The sequence below is a fragment of the Petaurus breviceps genome, unplaced genomic scaffold (genome assembly GCF_028583685.1).
Source record: "Petaurus breviceps papuanus isolate PSGF00001 unplaced genomic scaffold, PetGlider_PUasm1.0 90903, whole genome shotgun sequence".
In the NCBI taxonomy this organism is placed as follows: domain Eukaryota; kingdom Metazoa; phylum Chordata; class Mammalia; order Diprotodontia; family Petauridae; genus Petaurus; species Petaurus breviceps.
The window spans coordinates 17266634-17285269 of NW_027187376.1; the positions used below are offsets into that span (position 1 = coordinate 17266634).

The 18636-nt window shown below is 37.4% G+C and overlaps 1 long non-coding RNA gene across 1 annotated transcript in view; it reads right to left on the reverse strand.

The window, feature by feature from the left end:
- LOC138151604 (uncharacterized) overlaps positions 1 to 18191 on the reverse strand; it is a 42532-nt gene extending 24341 nt beyond the window's left edge. The window contains exon 1 of the long non-coding RNA XR_011165875.1: positions 18086 to 18191. This is a non-coding gene — a long non-coding RNA (uncharacterized lncRNA). The remainder of the gene's footprint in view (positions 1 to 18085) is intronic.
- Between the last annotated feature and the right edge of the window lie 445 nt (positions 18192 to 18636).

The following is an 18636-nucleotide window of genomic DNA, read 5'->3' on the forward strand; positions in this document are numbered from 1 at the left end:
TAGACACTCTCCCATATTCCTCAATGACTTCCATTTCTGGACTAGTGTTCCCCTCTGCTGAATCTCCTGTATCATCCTCATTTGTTCCTACTCTACTTATCTTCAAATCTGTATAACCCCCACCATCTGCCTTTTTTACTCCTACTCCTAAGCTGCCAAGTGTTGCTAGAGAGAGTCACAAAACTGCCAAGTGGATCCACTGAAAATTGGTGCTAACTTACGCTAGGTCCCTACTGGCACATTCTTTTATTTTTGGATTAGTTCTCTGTCACACTCCCGATGATGACTATTACAGATCTCTGCTCTTCCCAACCTCTTGACTTCATCTTCACCTTCTTTCTCTCTGATAACTTTGACTCTTCCTTTGCTGAGAAGATTGAAGCTTCAATAAGGAGAGTTCCTTCATTTCTTCTTCAGACTTCAGAACCATTCTGTGTCCTCATTTGTCCCTTCCTCCTTCTCCCAAGTCTCAGTAAATGTGATAGTTCTCCTTTTTGCTAAGTCTTCTAGTACCCATTCTTCTCCTCTTGTCCTTTAAAAAGTTGATGCCCTCTTCCCCCCGACCTCCTCATTTTTAATCTCTCTCTCTCTCTCTACTATCTCCCTTCTTCCAGCCTATGAACATGTGTGGGTAATACATATGGGGTGAGGGAGGGAAGAATTAAAAACACTACTGCCAGACAACTCTTCTCATAATCTTACATCTTTTCTCTTCAGTGCTAAAATGAGTCTACAATCATTGCTTCCCGTGCTTCACTATTCACACATTCTTCAACCTCAAATAATCTAGTTTCTGTCCCTCATCACTCCGTTGAAATAGTTTATTCCAAGGTCTCCAATGGCTTCTTTTAAAAAAAAGTTTATTTCTACCTAAAAAAAACTCCCTATTTTTTCTGGCCCAATTTTGTTGTTGTTGTTGTTCAAAGAGCTGTCTATTTTATGCATGCCCTCTTCTACTATATATGCTATCCCCTTACTCTTTATTCTTGCCTTGCCTCTCTCCTAGAAATATACTTTTCTGAATACTCTGTGTCTAGAAGCTTGAAGGATAGAAATTCCCAGTTTCCTAGCTGACTGGTTCAGAGAGTGGCCTGTGACCTAAAGGGTTGTGAACCAATCAGACCCACCTGAAAGGGTATTCTTATTCTCATAAAATGCCTGAGTCCCCAGAGCTGCTCTTCTGCCCTAAAACATGGACCCAGGACTACTAATGGATCCATGGCCCATAATGGTCTTATCATAGACTCCCTCTTCTTTCCATGTCTTGAAGATTATTTTGCTTTGATATTTTTTCTTGAACTCTCTGGTTCTTTTGCTTCTCTGTACATTCCCAATACTGCTTTGGAGTCATTAATCCTCTCTCCCAAGGGGTTAAAGGGGGGTTAAATGAGGCTTTGCTTTGAAAGTATTATCCTTGGCTCCAGTGCAAATGACTCACTGGGCTGCCTTAGTCTTTCTTCATTGGTGATTTACTTATGGTAGTCATTGTGTACTTTTGGTTCATCTTTCTCTACTGTATATAAGTTGATTTAATTCTTCTCAAATTCTTATTTTTTACTATCTATTGTAGTTCCATAATCTTCCATTATAGCCATATACCACACTTTTATCATCCATTCTCCAACTGATGGATCACCACGTTGTTCCCAATTTTCTTGCTATGACAAAAAATATTTATGTAGATATATTAGTATATATAGGGCCTTTGTTTCTTCCTTTGACTTTTAAAGAATAACCTTACCCTGGGCACCTAATCTGTCAGCTCAAGAGGGAATTAGGAAGGTAGCAACAGAGCAGGCATTGCCTGTGTTTATCTTATTATTAATAATTTGGACAATTATTTTCATATAGTTATTGATCATTTAAATGATTTGTTCTTAGCCTTTGATCCCTTACTTATTTTAAAAGAACTGTTAGTTAATATTATTATTTGTATCAATTTCCTATATATCTTGGATATCAGACTTTTATTAGATATATTTGATAAGATTGTCTTCCCATTCAGAGGTTTCACTTCTTATTGAACTTGCTTTGATTTTCTTCATGGATAACATCTAAATTTTATATAATCAAAATAATCTATTTTACTGAATCTAATAACTTTTTTCTTGACTTTTTTGCAGCATGTTTTTACTGTTGACTACTCATTCTTTCTTCCTTTGATTTCTGTGACTTTTCTTTTCCTTACATTTCTTCCTACCTTTCTGATTGTTTCTTCACTGGTTCACCTTCCTCTTCCCCTATTCTAAGGGCAGGCGCCCTTCAATGCTCGACATGTCCTCAGTTCTTTTCTTCTCTATCTACAATCTCTGTCTTGGCATTTCATCCTCTTTTAGATACTCAGCTATCACCTCTATTCCAAGGAGTCACAATTTTATATATCCAGCCTAAACTTTTCCTGGATTACAAAACCTGCATTTCTAATTACTTTTTGGACATATCACCTGGATGACTACCAGCACCTCAAACTCAACATATTCTTTCTCCAATTTCTCAATAAATAGGAAACATTCTTCTAAAATATTAACAGAACTCAGAGATTTGGTCTCATCTTTCAAACAAAGAGATCCAGTGGTTAGTAACCAAAGAGACCACATGATCTAATGGGAAAAGATATATACCTAGTGGGTATTTTTTTTTAAGAGAAGATGTCCTACAATGTAGACCTTTGAGGAAGAGAATGTGGGATTTTATAGAAAATGTACCATGTCCCATGAATAGATTCTGTCTCTGCACAGAGATCACAGTCAGAGATATTGGGTGTGAATATCTAGAAATAGAATGGAGTATGTCTCAAAGGGATAACATTTGGTGATTGGTTAGCTAAATTATAGGAGACTGTGTGTGTCTGTGTGTTTGTGTGAATGCATGTGTGTATTCATAATATACCTCAATGTAGACATTTGGAAGGTGTACTTGATGTGGGATCTTTCCCTTGCAGTAGAATAAAGAAAGTAGCCTTGAGGGGGGACCTATCTGTGAGTGAATAGGTTACTTGAGAGAGAGAAACATTTTGCCCTAAGGAATTGGCTATCTCAGATAGACAGAGCATCATGTATATCCCAAATGATTTAATTTGTCTTGTCTTGACATCAAGCCAACTCATTCACATAGCCTGACATCTCAAGTATTACCCCTGTTCCCTTTGTTTGCACATTCCTGTCTAATTGGAGGAGGTTTTCTTTTTTTTTCTTTGAACATTTTCAGTTCTTCAGATGGAAAATAGAAGGAACTAAGACTCGACTTTTATAGGAAGAGAAAAAGATCGGTATTCATGATACTGAGTTTGTTTAAAAAATGGAATGAGTCAGAATTCATTATAAAGTGGTGGTATCTCTTTAAACTCTTATTTTTGCCCTTTGAAAATATACAAACTCTTCTTTATTTATGTTTGATATCTTGCCTTCTTTCCTTGATCAACAGGGTTTCCACCAACTTTTTGTCTTCCTGATTAATTGAGAGAATGATTATGAAGCCTTTTCACCATGAGAAGTGATCAGCATTACTACATATAAAAATTAATTTCTGGAAAGATAGCTACATTTTGAAGCATTTTTGAGACCCAATCATTTTATATTTATGATAAGACCTTGCTTTTTATAGTGGTTTATAGTTATGATGTATTTTATATACATTATTTAATTTAATTTAAAAATAGTGCAAAAAATATTACCCCCAGAGTACAGATGAGGACACTGAAGTTCACAAAGGTTTAAATGGCATGTTTTTGGCTACATGAGTTAATGGTAGAGCCAGAACTCAAATTTAGGTCTTTTTTTTTTTGCTTTTTTTTGGAGGGCAATTGGGATTAAGTGACTTGCCCAAAGTCACAGGGCTAGTAAGTGTGTCAAGTGTCTGAGGCCAGAATTGAACTCAGGTCCTTCTGACTCCAGGGCCTGTGCTCTATTCACTGCGCCACCTAAGCCTCCACCTCAAATTTAGGTCTTTTGAGTTCAATGCTGTGTTGCCTCAGGTATCATGTAGGAGAAGAGTAATATAATTCTTATTTTAAAAAATTATTAATTTTATTTTTAATTTATGGAATAAAACAAGCATTTCTATAATATCATATAATAAAAAAGATGAGTGCATGTGAAATTGAAAATCTATTATGTACAATTTGTATTTCTAAAAGTAGGCGTAGGAGCTAATCAGCACAAATCACAGCTACCATGGTAGGCGGCTAATAAATGAGCAGTAAACTTTCTTGGCTTCTTGAATAATCCTACAGAAGCCATCTCAACATTCTCTGACCCATTTGGTGGTGATAGCGCCCCAGCACCTTGATGACTATTGATTCATCAATAGCTCTACTCTGGCTATGAACTACCATGGCTATGAATTCTAGCCCAATATAATGGAATGGTATCTTTTCAGCCACCTTTAATTTTTGTATTGGCAAGGCCCCATGATCATCTTGATGTATCTTTTCTTGTTGCCTTGGTTATCATCCTCTTTGGGAAGTCATGAGAGTCATAGCTGAAGAGAGAGAGCACAATAGATGGCTTAATAGCAGTCACCTCTCCCTTCCCCTATTCACAGACTCTTATGGGTCACTTACATCATATGAAAGTAAAAAATCAAAATATCACAGAATTTTAGCCTTTCTAGGTTACCTAGGGGGGTGCTAGGTGGCAAAGAGGATGGAGTGATGGATCCAGAGTCAGGAAGACTCATTGTTTTGAGTTCAAATCTAGCCTTAGACACTTCCTAGCTGTGTCTTGGGTAACTCACTTAACTCTGCTTGCCTCAGTTTCTTCATCTGTAAAATGAGCTTGAGAAGGAAATGGCAAACCATTCCACTATCTTTGCAAAGAAAACCCAAAATGGGGTCACAAAGAGATGGACATGACTGAAAAATGATGGAACAACAACAAGCCGATTACATAGTTCAAGTTTCTCATTTTAAAGATGAAGAAACTGAGAATCAAAATAACTTACCTAACACAAAAAGTTATTTTAATTTGAATATCATGCTTTTAAAGATTTACTACTCCTAGTATTTTCCCCTCAGTTATCTACATGTGGTCTGGTCTTTTATTCCATGTGATTTAAGTATGCATTCCATTGCAACTCTACCATCTGTTGAGTAACGATGGTTGAGTCTGGATGTGCTAAAGATTTTAAGAAGAAAGCATGACCTACACTCTGACCCGTCTGCAAACATTGTACCAACCAAAACCTCAAGCCCCCAAAAATTTCATGGACCCAACCACAATGGCATGATTGAATGTATCTGTTTCTGTGTATAAGCTAAAACAGGCAGTGGTACAAACTCCAATAATTCACCACTAGATAAGTATTGTTTGTACAGCTCTTTGGCCTGGCCCACACCAGGATAAACAAACAGGTAAATCAGTACAGAAAAGCCTGTTGGGCAGGCTTACTTTCCAGACCAAAGGGATTAGGGATGAGTTTAGAAAGACCTCCAAACTCAGACCTACAGATGTTTAAGGATTGCCTCTAACCTAGCCAATAAATTGGAACATTTTGCCTTGTCAGTTTTCTGGACCATGAGAGTTCCCACAGACTGTGGTCTGTAACATTGTTTTATTCCTTACTCTATATAATTGCTTCAATCTCAATAGCATTTAAAAAATACATTGATGCAATTCTGATGTATATTAAGTCTGCCTAGGCCTTTGATTTCCAATTCTTGTCTTCCACTGTGTGCATGTCAGATACCTTGTCTTCAATGTCCCTTCTCTCTATGTCTCCTCTGACAATCTCTGGCACCCACTCTCAGCAAGCCCTTTCTCTTTCATGCTCCTCTAGTTTCTACCACTACCCTGCTTCCTGGCTAAAAAGTGTTATGCTCAGCCTGTTCCTATCCCATCTCGTTGAGTGATCCAGACCCATAATTCAAGGGTGTAACTCTATGTCCATGAGCAATGAGATGTTTTTCCATGAAACTGTCGTTAGTGCTGGAGTCTGGCTCTTCTGTTACAGGAAATTACATCAAGCATTAATTTAACTTACAGGAGCTCCAATTTTGTCAAAGGGAGGGATGGAGAAAGTGGGAAAAGCAGAGTCCCCAAATAGATTTTTTTTTTAAATGTACCAGAAATGGAGTCTAAAGCGCCAGCAGAGTATTCCAAACACCAATTTTTTATGACTTTCCATGAATGTAATGAGTGAATCCAGCGCATAGTTTATTACTGGAATTGGAGTTTACCCAATAGGATAGTTAAAAGGCTTCAATAGCTTCCCATAACTCAAGCAAGTGAAGCTTAACCCAAAGCCAAAGGAACTAGGAATGAGAAACTGATGACGGGTGGAGGGAATGGGTTTTTCTAGGCAAGGAGACATTTCTCAGAGTAGTGACACTGAGAGGAAGTGAAGATGGATGGAAGATTGGATATGAAAGTCAAACACACACCTCCTTTAAGGCAAAAGGAGCTATTTTTAATGCAAACCACCTTCCAAGGGAGGAGGTAAGGGGACAGAGCAAATCAAACATTCTAGTTAAAAGCTCAGTAACAGCTTGTTCCCATTTGGCTTAATTTGGCCCAACAGATAAAATACAATGTCCAACTCTCTTTCAGAATCTGTCATGAGATTTTATTGTACTGAGTCCTGCTCCTCTTCTTGTGGGAACATCACATCTTACCTTGCTTTCCCTCTCCCAAGTCCAAACATGGTCATTCAGAATGAGGGGAAAGTTAGTTTCTCACTCACCAAGAATTTACGTTCATATGTCTTAGAGTCAGAGAGGACTTTCACATACATTATTACTCTCAGACTTCTTCCCAATCCTGAAAAGTAGGTAGGGTAGTTGTTATTATGTCCATTTTATAGATGAGGCAATAGATATATTAATTTTAATATATATCTTATATATTAACTATCTTAATTTTAGATAAAGATTCTGCTCCTACAATATCGTTCCATCTTTCATCTTCCCCCTCCTCACACTGCTACCACCTTATTACAGACCCTCATTGCCACCCACCCAGATGATGGCCACCACCTCATAGTCTTTCCTATCTCTACTCTCTTCCTTAGGATTATATGATCATAGACTTGGAACTGGGAGTGACCTTAATGGTCATCTGGTCCACCCCGTTCAGTTACACAGGATAATTTGAGGCCCAGAGAAATGAGTAAGTAGCTAGACCAGAATTCAAACCCCAGTCTTGTTTGATATAAATATTAGCTATTATTATTACACTCGATATCAGTTGAAAAACTCACAGTGCCCTTAGCCTTTCTGCTTCTGGGTGTTTTTTCTTCAACAGATATCTCTGCATGGCATGTCTTTTCTCCTGACCCAGACTCAGCTCTCTGGTAAATGGATTAAATTTGTTCTCCTTCAGCAGTGAAGTGAAGTTTTCAAGAGACAGATTTTGGCTGAATATAGGAAAAACTGTTCCTAACATTTATTGCTTTCCAAAGGTGGGCTGAAAAGATAGTGCACTATGGTAAAGAGAGTGCTGGATTTCGAGACATGAAGACCCAACTCTTAATTCTACCTCAGAAATTCACTAGCTATATGATTCTATGCAAGTCACTTAATACCACTTAGCCTCAGTTTCCCTATCTGAAAAATGAGTATTACCATAATAGCACCTACCTCATAATGAAGATGGCAGTGGCAGCTCATCTTCCCACCCTCTTGAGCTCATGCCTCTTGGTAACTTAAGAGTCCTAGCTCTGCCTACAGAGATCCCTGCCCTAGTGCATTTTGGAATTATTAAAGTGCCTGGTGAGTGGAAGAGGAAGTATTATCCTTGGTGATAGACTTTCTTTCTGGCTGCCTTTTGAAGCCACATTTGTATTGCTCTTGGAAAAGGGTTGTTTGACCCCCTGATCTTGGCCGAAGAAGAGTAGTTGATCATTTTCTCTTAAATCCCCATTTTGGAGCAAATCCAATCCAAATGGAAAAAGGTCTCATACATAGCATCAAATACTCCCTCCAAGAGGGAAACAAAGGAAAATTAAAAACAATGAACTATATTAAGGTTACTTGAAAGGTGACCTGTAAATTAGGATATTCTGGTAGTGAATTAATTCTATAGTTGTGCAAATAACATGATTAGTGCTGAGAGACATCTTTTTTTGGAGGTCATTTCTTGTCATTCGTTCATTATTTAGGATTATTGTAGTTATGCATATTATTACCTAGGGGTAATTTATGAAAATGTAGTGATAGTAAATCTATTTAAATTCTTCATTTAAGGAATTTAAGGAGATAGCATTGCAGGGGGATAGAGAACTGGCCTTCCAGTAATGAAGATCTGGGTTCAAATATTGCTTCTGAAACATATGATCTGTGAGCCTGAGGCAGACACACAACCACTCAGTGCTCTAGGCAGCTCTCTAAGGCAAAAGGTGCTTATCTGCATTGGTAGAGGTAGGAAGGCCTTTGGAGGAGTTCTTTATACTTACGAAAGCATAGATGTGGCACATCACCCAACCCCCCCCACCCCCACCAAACCACATTATTTATGATTCAGATCTCATGTTAACTTTCCTATTGCATTTTCTACCTTACAACAAGGATGGCCAACATGAGCAGGAATGGGAGCAAGACCTTCCCACTGCCATCAACGAAATGTCATTATAACACAACATAGGCACACACACATTTTAATATTATATTGCCATGATTATTTTTTCTGTTCTTGATGGGTTGCAAAATCCCAAAGAATTTCAGAGTTGGAAGGATTCTCAGTAACCATTTATTCAATCCATTCTTAAACTAGAACCCCCTGTACAACAAACTCAACAAATAGCTATCAACTTTTTGCTAAAATTTCCATCTATTCAGCTCTCTGACATAGCTTCAGACATGGTTTCATCCTTTGGGATCGAGCATAAAAAATTGAGCTACAATTAAATTTTTTTCTTACAGGTTTCTCTCCTGTAAAATCATTTTAGACCTTTAAAAAGACATTTAACTTAATACTGTTTAACAGAAATTGAGTAATCTAGCATTCATCAATCATCACTTACCCCAGTGCTACATAGTAGGCTTTTAAATGCTTGTTGGTTTGATGACAATTAAGCTACAATCATGTGAAATGAATTCTGGTAAATACTGAGAGGAAAAAGATCAAAATTAAACCATCCCCTGCCTTCAACAAGATTATATTTTATAGAGAATAAATGACATGCAGAGAACTAAATATAATACAGGGTAAAAAAATGGTAGGGACATTGGCAGATTCAGACATTTAATATTTATTTAATAGGAATATTTAAACCATGAGAACACATTTGTATATACAGGCTTAATAATTGGAAAATGGAATTGGAAAAAGCATTTCTTACCCGACTTTATGTTTGCTTCAGGGGCTACAAAAGAAGTTCTATATAGTTATATACCAGCCCCATCACTGTGCACCATCTTCCTCATCTTAAAATATAATAACTTGTTCATTGTCTCCTACATCCTTCATCATTATCATCCAAAGAAGGGATGTTTGTCCCTCTAACTTTTATCCATAATGCATTACCGGAGACCATGTTGACTAGAAAGCTGAATTTTGACTGAGCACGAAATCTTTCCTTTGTGTGAAAACTAGCAAATAAACAGAGAAAAGATGTCAAGAAGTGAAGCATGGAGTCATGAATTTCAGAGTTGGAAGGAACCTCAGAAGCCATCTATTATAACTAGAGCCCATACAGGAATCTAGCCTGAATTTCTTTATTAATTCTGAATTGAATATGCAGAATTATAAAATGTGATGGTGCCAACAATAGATCATGCTTATCTAGAACTTATGATGAATTCATTATAGATGAATCTATATGTAATTAAAATGAATTATTATTTTGTTATTTATGAGTAAGGTAACAATTTTTGTATAGGACTTGATTTCATTATTTTCTCTTTAGTGTGAGAGGCAGTGGAGTAGAGGAATGAGCTTGAAATCAGGAAGGTCTGACTTTCAATTCTGACTGGCATATACTATCTATAAAACCATGGGTAAGTCACTTAATCTTTCAATTCCCTCTCTATGACTATGAATTTGAAAGAAGTTGCTTCTGAAAGGCAAGGTGATAATTTAAGTCATTTCAAACTCTCAATTCTTTCTCTCAAACTATACGTTTCAGAGGAGTTGTCTCTGAAAGGTAGAGGTGATTCCCATACTAGGAGTTTTTATTGCCATTATCATAAGTCATGACCAAAAAAAAATGTTTCTGTGAAAAATTAAGGTAAAAGTGTAATTGTACACAGGAAAACCAATAATGCTCATTACTCAAAGGTCTGATTTCCAAAGAATTTTATGCTCAAGTCTACAAGTTTTGATAGTGAAACCCAGCCAAGACATGAAGAGCCCCTATTATTTTCCAGAGAAAAGGGATCCCTGGGAACTAAGTAATAGTGGCAACCTGTTTACTGTAAAAGGCCAAGAGCTACTCAGTTTGAATATTTTTTAAATGGGAGATAGCATAGCACTTAAGTTCCTAGACTAACGCAAAGTGTTGATGACCTAATATCTATACTTGGGCACATTCTCAATTGATTGAATGGCAAGATCGATAGAGTAGCCATAAAAGGGTCAGTGCTCACTTGGAGTGAGATCACTAGTTGACATGTTCCAAGAGTGCAGTCTTTAAAAATATTTAGCAATGACTGGGATGAAGGCATGAATAGAGTGCTTCCCAAAACTGAAGATGGTGCAAAGCTAGGAAGAACAACCAACACATTGGAGGGCACAGTCTTGATCGAAAAAGATCTCGACAGCCAAAGCTGAAGCTGACAAGATAAAATTTAATGGAATTGAATGTAAAGTCATATGCTAAGGTTAATAAAAATGAGTGGTGTAGGTATAGATTCATGAGATTACAGATTTTGGGGCTAATGTTAACAGATGAAGAAACTGACACTAGACAATAGTTTGTATGAAAAAAAAAATCCAGAGGTTTAATGAGCTACTTAAACTCAAAATGAATCAACAGTGTGGTATAATAATGCCAAATACCAATGAAACCTTGTGGGGCATTATAATAACATCCAGAACAAAGGCAGTGATGGGCACATACTACCCTGTCATGGACATAAGATGTTTAGAGTTTTATACTTCATTTTGGGTATAATTTCAAGGGCATAAGCTAGAAAGTATACAGAGACTAGGATAGAGAGAGAACTAGAAATCATGGCATGTAAAAACTGATTAAAGGAACAGAGGTTATTTATCATGAAAAAGAAACTATTTAGGAGGGATGTAATATCTGCCATCAAGTATGTGGAAGCCCCTTATGTTGAGGAAGCATTTAAAAATGTTCTGTTTGACCCCAGAGGTCAGAATGATATCAATGATGGGTCACAGCAAAAAGTTAAATTTGGGGTTAACATAAGAGATTTTTCCCTTTTAACAATTAGATTTATCTCAAAGTAAAACAGGCTGGGTGCCTTTAGTGATAGTGAATTCTTCATCACTGGAAGACTTAATGTCTACTTGTTGGGATTTTGGAATGGGTCTAAATTAGATAATGTCCAAGGTCCCTTCTAACTGAGATTTTGTGATTTGAATGCATCCCAGTGACTTATTGCATGGAAATGAAGGAGGCACCATGTTTTAGGGGAAAGAGCACTGAATCTTGAGTCAGAGGACCCAGATTCAAATCTAATTTCTGATATTTACTATCTGTGTGGCCTTGGGTAAGTAATTTTATTCACCAAGCCCTCTAATTCTAGTGCTATGATCCAAGATGATACCGTGTTTCCCCGATAATAAGACCTATCCCGAAAATAAGCCCTCCCCTTACTGTGTAAGATTCCTCTAAAATAAGCCCTCCCCCGAAAATAAGCCCTATTGAGATTGCTACTGTAGTGAAGGTGATCCCCTGCGCTACACGCTACCCTCTGTATGCACTGTCCCCCCCGTGAAACACACACCGCGCTCCGAGCTGCATCCAATCAGAGCTGCATCAGTGAGCGCGTCATCCTGTTCTTCCCCAGTGATTTGCTTATTGAATAAAGGTACATTTTTTTGTTCACATTTACCTGTTTATTAAAATTGCTGTCAATGTTCATTAAAATAAGCCCTCCCCTGAAAATAAGCCCTCTGGTGTTTTTCTGTCCAAAAAAGTTAATAAGACAGTGTCTTATTATCGGGGAAACACGGTAATTATAATATAGTATATATAATAACAATGTTATAAATGACCTGAGGGGTTCAGTTTATCATTTGGTCAGGGACATTCACTGGGATAAAAGTCATATTCCTTTTTTTTCCTTTCCCTTCAGGTAACATGATGAAATACATACTCTCTTGGGGGTGGGGGTAGGTAGAGGAATAGGGAAACTGAACTGGAGCTAATCCTGTGTCTACCTTTAGGGTATGCTGGCTGCTGTTACTGAAATCGTATCTGGAGCTCAGGAAGGTAGAAACTATTGCCAATAATTGCTAAAGGCACCAGTCTTTCTGAGACTCTGAGGATGCCTATAAACAATGGATAAAATCTGGAAGATCTAAAGTCTCTAATCTGATATAATTTAAGCAGTCCTATTATATTGTGGCAACAGAGCTGTATGTTTTGGAGGAAGGCAGATTGAAATCATTTTGTGACAGAGGCATGTGTCTCTGGGGAGCATGGTGACTTGGGTGGCTTTCTTTCTTTTTTCTATTTTATATTCCCCTCTGGAATGTGTTGTCCCAGAGAAAGTTTTATTAATTAATGGCCATGATCTAGGCAGAGGTTGCCAAAGGGCTGGGCATTCGATGATTCTGTATTACAGGGTCAATGATGGCAGGATCCTTGACAATGCCTTCCTTATTCTCTTTTGGATGGTTATGTCAGTAGCTGCCAAGTAGCAAGGAACCCTTGCAGTCAACAGTTGCAGGACCATTACAGTTAGGGTACCTTCATAAATTTCAACATGACTAAAATACTTTCCTCCAAGAATAGTCCATCATGATCCTTGAAAGATAATTTTATAACTCTATCCAATAGTCTCAGAGATACTTTCATTGTAACTTGCATGGTCAACAACTTTATCAGATATTTTAAAATGTGCATTCATGCGTATGTGTTCTATCCCTCAGAAATCTAACACATCAATCTCCCTTATAGGTTTCTGTATTCTAGTCTCTCTGAGAATGACTGTTAGGACATAAAATAAATTCCTCATGCAAAGTGGTTATTTTGATGAATACAGATTCTTAGATTTGTCTTTAAGCTAAAAGTTATCCAAACTAATCAAGGAAATTTATTGCAATCAAAACATATTACTCTCTTGTTTTCAAGGGGAAATATATGTGCATTACTGAGTAAAATATGCCAAGACCAGACACATGATAACTAAGGTCAGAGAATAATAAAATACTAAACTGGAGGGGATCTAAGAGATCATCTACTCCAATGCCCTTATTTTTATAAATGAGAAAATTGATACTCATAGAGGTGCCATGACTTGGCCAAGGTCACAAAGGTAAGTACCAGTAAGTATTTAAAGAATAACAACTATAATGGTAAAAGGTCTCGATATCATGCCATGTGAACAAAATGGTTGAAGGGTTTTGCAGCTGTTTAGCTTAAAACAGAGAAGAGTTAGGGGGTTAATGATTGCTGTATTAAGGTATTTGAACAGTTGCCAAATGGAAATAGCATCATTAAAAGCAATGGGCGTGACATCCTCTTTATTTTTTTTAAAGGTGATAGGAGTCTTTATTCTGGATTTTCTGAAGCATAGGTATTCAATCCACAAGAGTCCTTGATAAGGAGGACCCTGGCTCATTACAAAAAAAAATTATTGATGTCTGCTCTTTTTTACATAGCCCTAATTCTCTCCATATCCTTCCCCCACTCCTCCAAGAGAGCCATCTCATACAATAAAGAATATTTTTCAAAAATAAGAAGAGGAAGGAGAGAAAAAAATCAACAAACCAATCAATACATCAAAAAAATCTGACAATATATGCAACGTCTTAGCCCCCCTGCTACTTGTTCTTGATGCCTGCTCTGCTTATAATTTCATACCAGAGGCAAACACATCACTTCAAAAACCAACTGTGAACCTCAGCAGAGAGAATAGACACTTTTATATGAACCTGTAGATAGATTTTTGCCTTTACACATAAAGTAAATGCCAACATATCAAAGAGAGCTTCTTAGAAGGAGGAAGTGTGTGGGAAGTGTATATTTCTTTGTTAAATGGAATCTGTTTTCTTACAGGCTAATTGGCATCCTTGATTTTAAGATCTAGGCTCATGTCTACTGACTGGGTCAGGTTGAAGATGGTCGTCATTCTTAGGAGACTGATTCTCTTCCTTTCCTCTGTTTTTAATTTAAATTTAAGGTGTTTGGGTATATGGTGGAAATAAGGGAGGAGAGATGAAAGGGGAATCTTTTTTTAAAAAAAAATTAGGAATAATCTATCAAAAAAAGAGAAAAGAAATGCTCCCACTGGGATTGAGCTTTCACCAGAGGGTCACAAAGACTCAGCCTTAGATTTGAATTCTCACATTTTACTGATGAGCGTATGAGCTGCCTGGTTAGGAGAAGAGAAGAGGGCATTGAGCCAGAACCAAAGGAAATGGCCAGATTAAGGTTATGACTCCTTAATAAGGAAAGGGCGGGCTGACAGGGTTGGAATGTAGGCAATACATGAGCACAAGTAATTAAGCATGATTGTTAATTTCACTCACTATAATTTCCAGAATAACCACCTTCAGAAGATGGAACTTGTGTTAACGACATCGAGGCTGAGCAGCCAATGAGCATTTTCATGGCTTCATTGGAGTTCCCAGAAGCCTTATTTGGGGTGATAGGAAACAGTACTCAGAAAGATAACCACAGCAGGGCCATTAGGAAGTGACATAATTTGAATTCAAATATCCATCCAAGAGGGTCTCACAACACCTGCCAGTTTGGAAGGAAACATGTTTTCTGAGTCTCTTCAGCTTATCTCTGGTTCTTATTAAAAATTCCTAATAAAGGCCAAGCAAGCAAATCCAAAAATAATTGCTACATGCAGGAAAGAAGTCAATAGTTATATTCTTAAAGTTCATCTGACAAAGAACAAAACATAAAGACATGTATGTATTCTTTTGTTCTGTGAAGAAGGAAATTTGGGGGTGGGGAAACTATTTTTTATTCTGATTTGTTTTCACTCTTTTTAAAGAGAAGCTATTTGCAAAAATTATGTATGAACTTTAAAAATAACATAGATCAGGGTGCTTGCTTGTTCATCCATTTAGAGGATGAAACAAATCTATTTCCAGACCATGACATGCAGGTGAATGGACAATCCTTAGTGCTGATCCATTGGTCTTAAACAGAAAATGAGCTAGACCTAGAGTTGAACAGAAAGGGGAGGAGATGGGGCTGGGTGGTCTTTGGAAAACTACAATTTTGTTAATGACCCAAACTTCCTCCTGAAACAGGTATTCATCTTTTTTTGCACCAATATTCTTTTGGTGATACTGTATGATGATGAATTATTTAAGTCTCCAAATACTTAAAGCTATGGGTCACCTAAATGGCAATATAGAAATACATGGTGGGTATGGCAGACTGCAAAATATCACAATGAGGAATATGCAGAAATGATGTAAAGGATGTTGTCATAACTGGGGTGGGAAAAAATAGACTAGTCACATAATGAGATCAAGGCATAATGAGAGTGGATGAACAGCCTGAGTGTACAAGTGATAGCCCCAGAAAGGGAGCCAGCATTTCTTTGTTAGCTGGAGATAAACAAAAGAGGATCTAAATTTTATTTGCTTGTAAATATGCATAATAAAGGAAGGAATATATAGCCATTGGTTCTCTAGGTGTGTGTGTGTGTGTGTGTGTGTGTGTGTGTGTGTGATTTTTTTTGCCCTAATTCATTTGTATGCCAAGTAAAAATGATCTTAGGAATGAGATGCTCCAACCTCCACCCAGTTCCTAGGAGATTTTTCCCCCAAAAAAGCCTTCAAATAGGTTTGAGAGACACGAAGTCATAATTAAGGGGTAAGTGGAGTTTATAAAGAATTTTTATCCTAAGTCCAGCAGTTGACCTGGACCACGAACCTCAATAATTACCAGTTGAAGTAATACACTCAACCTGAGTTTGGGGAGTATCCTGCAGGTGTTTTGTTTGTTTCTGAGTTTGTTGGGGTTTTTGTACTAGCTCTCCTTTGATATGTATAATGGCTCTTAAGGCATGTCTTTGATCTATCATATCAGAGAGAAGCTTTTGACCATCACATGTTGGTAGATGGGAACAGACAACCCACCCTGTAGATGGTAGCAGAGAGAGCTTGGTGACCAAAAAACCATCACTCATCCAGCAGAGACATGATGTTCATCAGGCTTAGCTCTAAGTAAAGAGAAGAAACATGTCAGCTAACTTAGAGAAGTGTGTTGACATCACCAAAAGACATCAGCAGCTCTGCAGTGTGAGAGGGTTGTTCCCTCACCAGCTATGTATCCTACCAACACATTTCTTATATGTATTTTCTCTATGCATATGTCCTGGTTACATTTCCTTTCTTCATATCTTTCCACACTGGTGGTATGGTAACTTAAAGAAGAGTGTTCCCTATGTGTGCATGGGAGGATCCTTTCTTAACAGTTTATTGCCTAGACTGATTAACTTTAAAAAAAAAAATTAACTGTCCTTTAACTATTGGTTAGAAAGAGAAACATATTGTTGAAGGCTTGGGAGCCTGATGCCTGGAACTTGGGAGCTAGGTGCTATATTATATATGAAGTGAATAAAAGAATGGCTTTCAGAACTTTGGGTTGGACCCCCTCTTCTAGCAGATTTATGGGAAGACATGAACAAGCATGGCCTAGAATGCAGAGACTGGACACAATTTGCATCCTAGGAAAACATTCCAAGATCAGTGAGACCACAGTTCTATTATAGTGCTGGAGAACAAGCTATGAGCCATCAGAACAATCAGTCTTTTCAGTCAGAAGATCCCATAAATCAATGGAAAAATCAGCCAAAGTAATTACTTGTCATTGTGTAATCAGAAGAACATTTGATTGTCTGGGTTTGTCATTTTTTACCTTGTTGTTTCTGTATTATGCAAACAAAGCCAATAGTGTCATGAACAGAAAGGTCTGTTAAATCTCTTATATACCAATTTTTTTTAAAGTTAATACTGGAATTTTTATTACTTTTTTTCTTCCCTAAGTTCTTTATATTTCTCTCCACACAGAAATGCAGAAAAGTTTCCTGCCCCATCCTTTATTTGGGGAACATTCAAGATTGTAAATATACTGACCTAGGCCAATTGACCAGGAAACTGCCAGTTTGCAAAGACATTATGTTTTGTCCACGAGAGAAAATGTGTTGTCTCAAGGATGCCTGTCTCGGATCTTTCTTGATTGTGTTCCTGTTTTTCTACTCCCTGTTACTTATTTACTCACCATGAATGTGGTCAGGTGACCCCCTAAATTTCCTTCCTAACTGGGGCACTTAACCCCTTTCTGTGGGATCTTGCCACTGTACCATGTTTAACTCTTGCAAATCTGTTATCAATTAACCAATCAATAAGTATTTATCACCTACTTTGTGCCAAGAACTATGTTAAACACTAGGGACACACACACAAAAAAACAAAAGACCAGCTAATCTAATGGGGGATACAACACAAAAACAACTATGTACAAACAAGGTATGTATAGAAGAAGCAGAAGATAATCAATGGGAGAAGAGAGTAGCCTTAAGGAGGATCAGGAAAAGCTTGGGAAAGGTGGGATTTTAGTTGGGATATTAAAATATTTTTAAAAGGCAATTATATAGTACTACAAGTATGATTAACCTCATTTTTACAAATGGGGAAATTGAGGCTTAGGGAAGGAAAGGGACTTGCCCAAGGTCACATGGCTAACAAATGCCAAAGCTGAGAATTGAACCCAAATATCTCATAACCCCAAGGCCAGAACTTCATTCTTTTTCTCATCATTACAAGCTCCATAGAAGAGCTGAATCAATCTCCCAAGTCTTTGGAACAGGAAAAAAAAATCCTCCCCCAAACTCTTCTAATATCCTTAAATAAATATCAGGAAGGCCCAAGTAAATATCCAGAAAGGAAAGGTTGTCCTTAGAGCTAAACAACCTTAAATTGTTTAAATTCCTAAAGACCAAATAAAAGAAGCAGACACTAGGTAAATGAGTGGGATGTTTACTCACCAACTGGATAGTTTTCTAATTTAATTTGCTGGGGCATTGGGAACACCGCTGACCATTTGAAATGGATGATTTGTTGTCTTAGGTTTCGATGAGGCTGGAGAAATCTGAACATTATCATGCTTGCTAAACTAAGGAGGGTTGTTACATTATCTACGGCTGAGGATAATTGTATAAAGTATGAGATCTTATCACTGGACATATTATTCAAACAGGTTTTTCAGTAGGGTAGCTATAACTAAACCAAAATAAATATGATTTAGAATGTTCTTATTCAAGGGAGTGATTGTGCACATTGGCCAACAGCTGAGAGCTATAAACTATGCTTGAGAAACTAGACAGAGACAAATGTTTTAACTCTATTGGAATAAACTGGAGTGGAATTTTGGGGATAGGAACTTAATTGCAGAACAAAATCATCTTGGAAGGAAATGTGAAAACTGACCACTCCCACATAAGGGCAACTGTCCAGACAAGAGCTTTATGAAATTAGAAGCTTGGGGTCTTTTGCAGCCAAGTCCCCTGATTGCTGGCATAGTACAAGAAGAACAGAA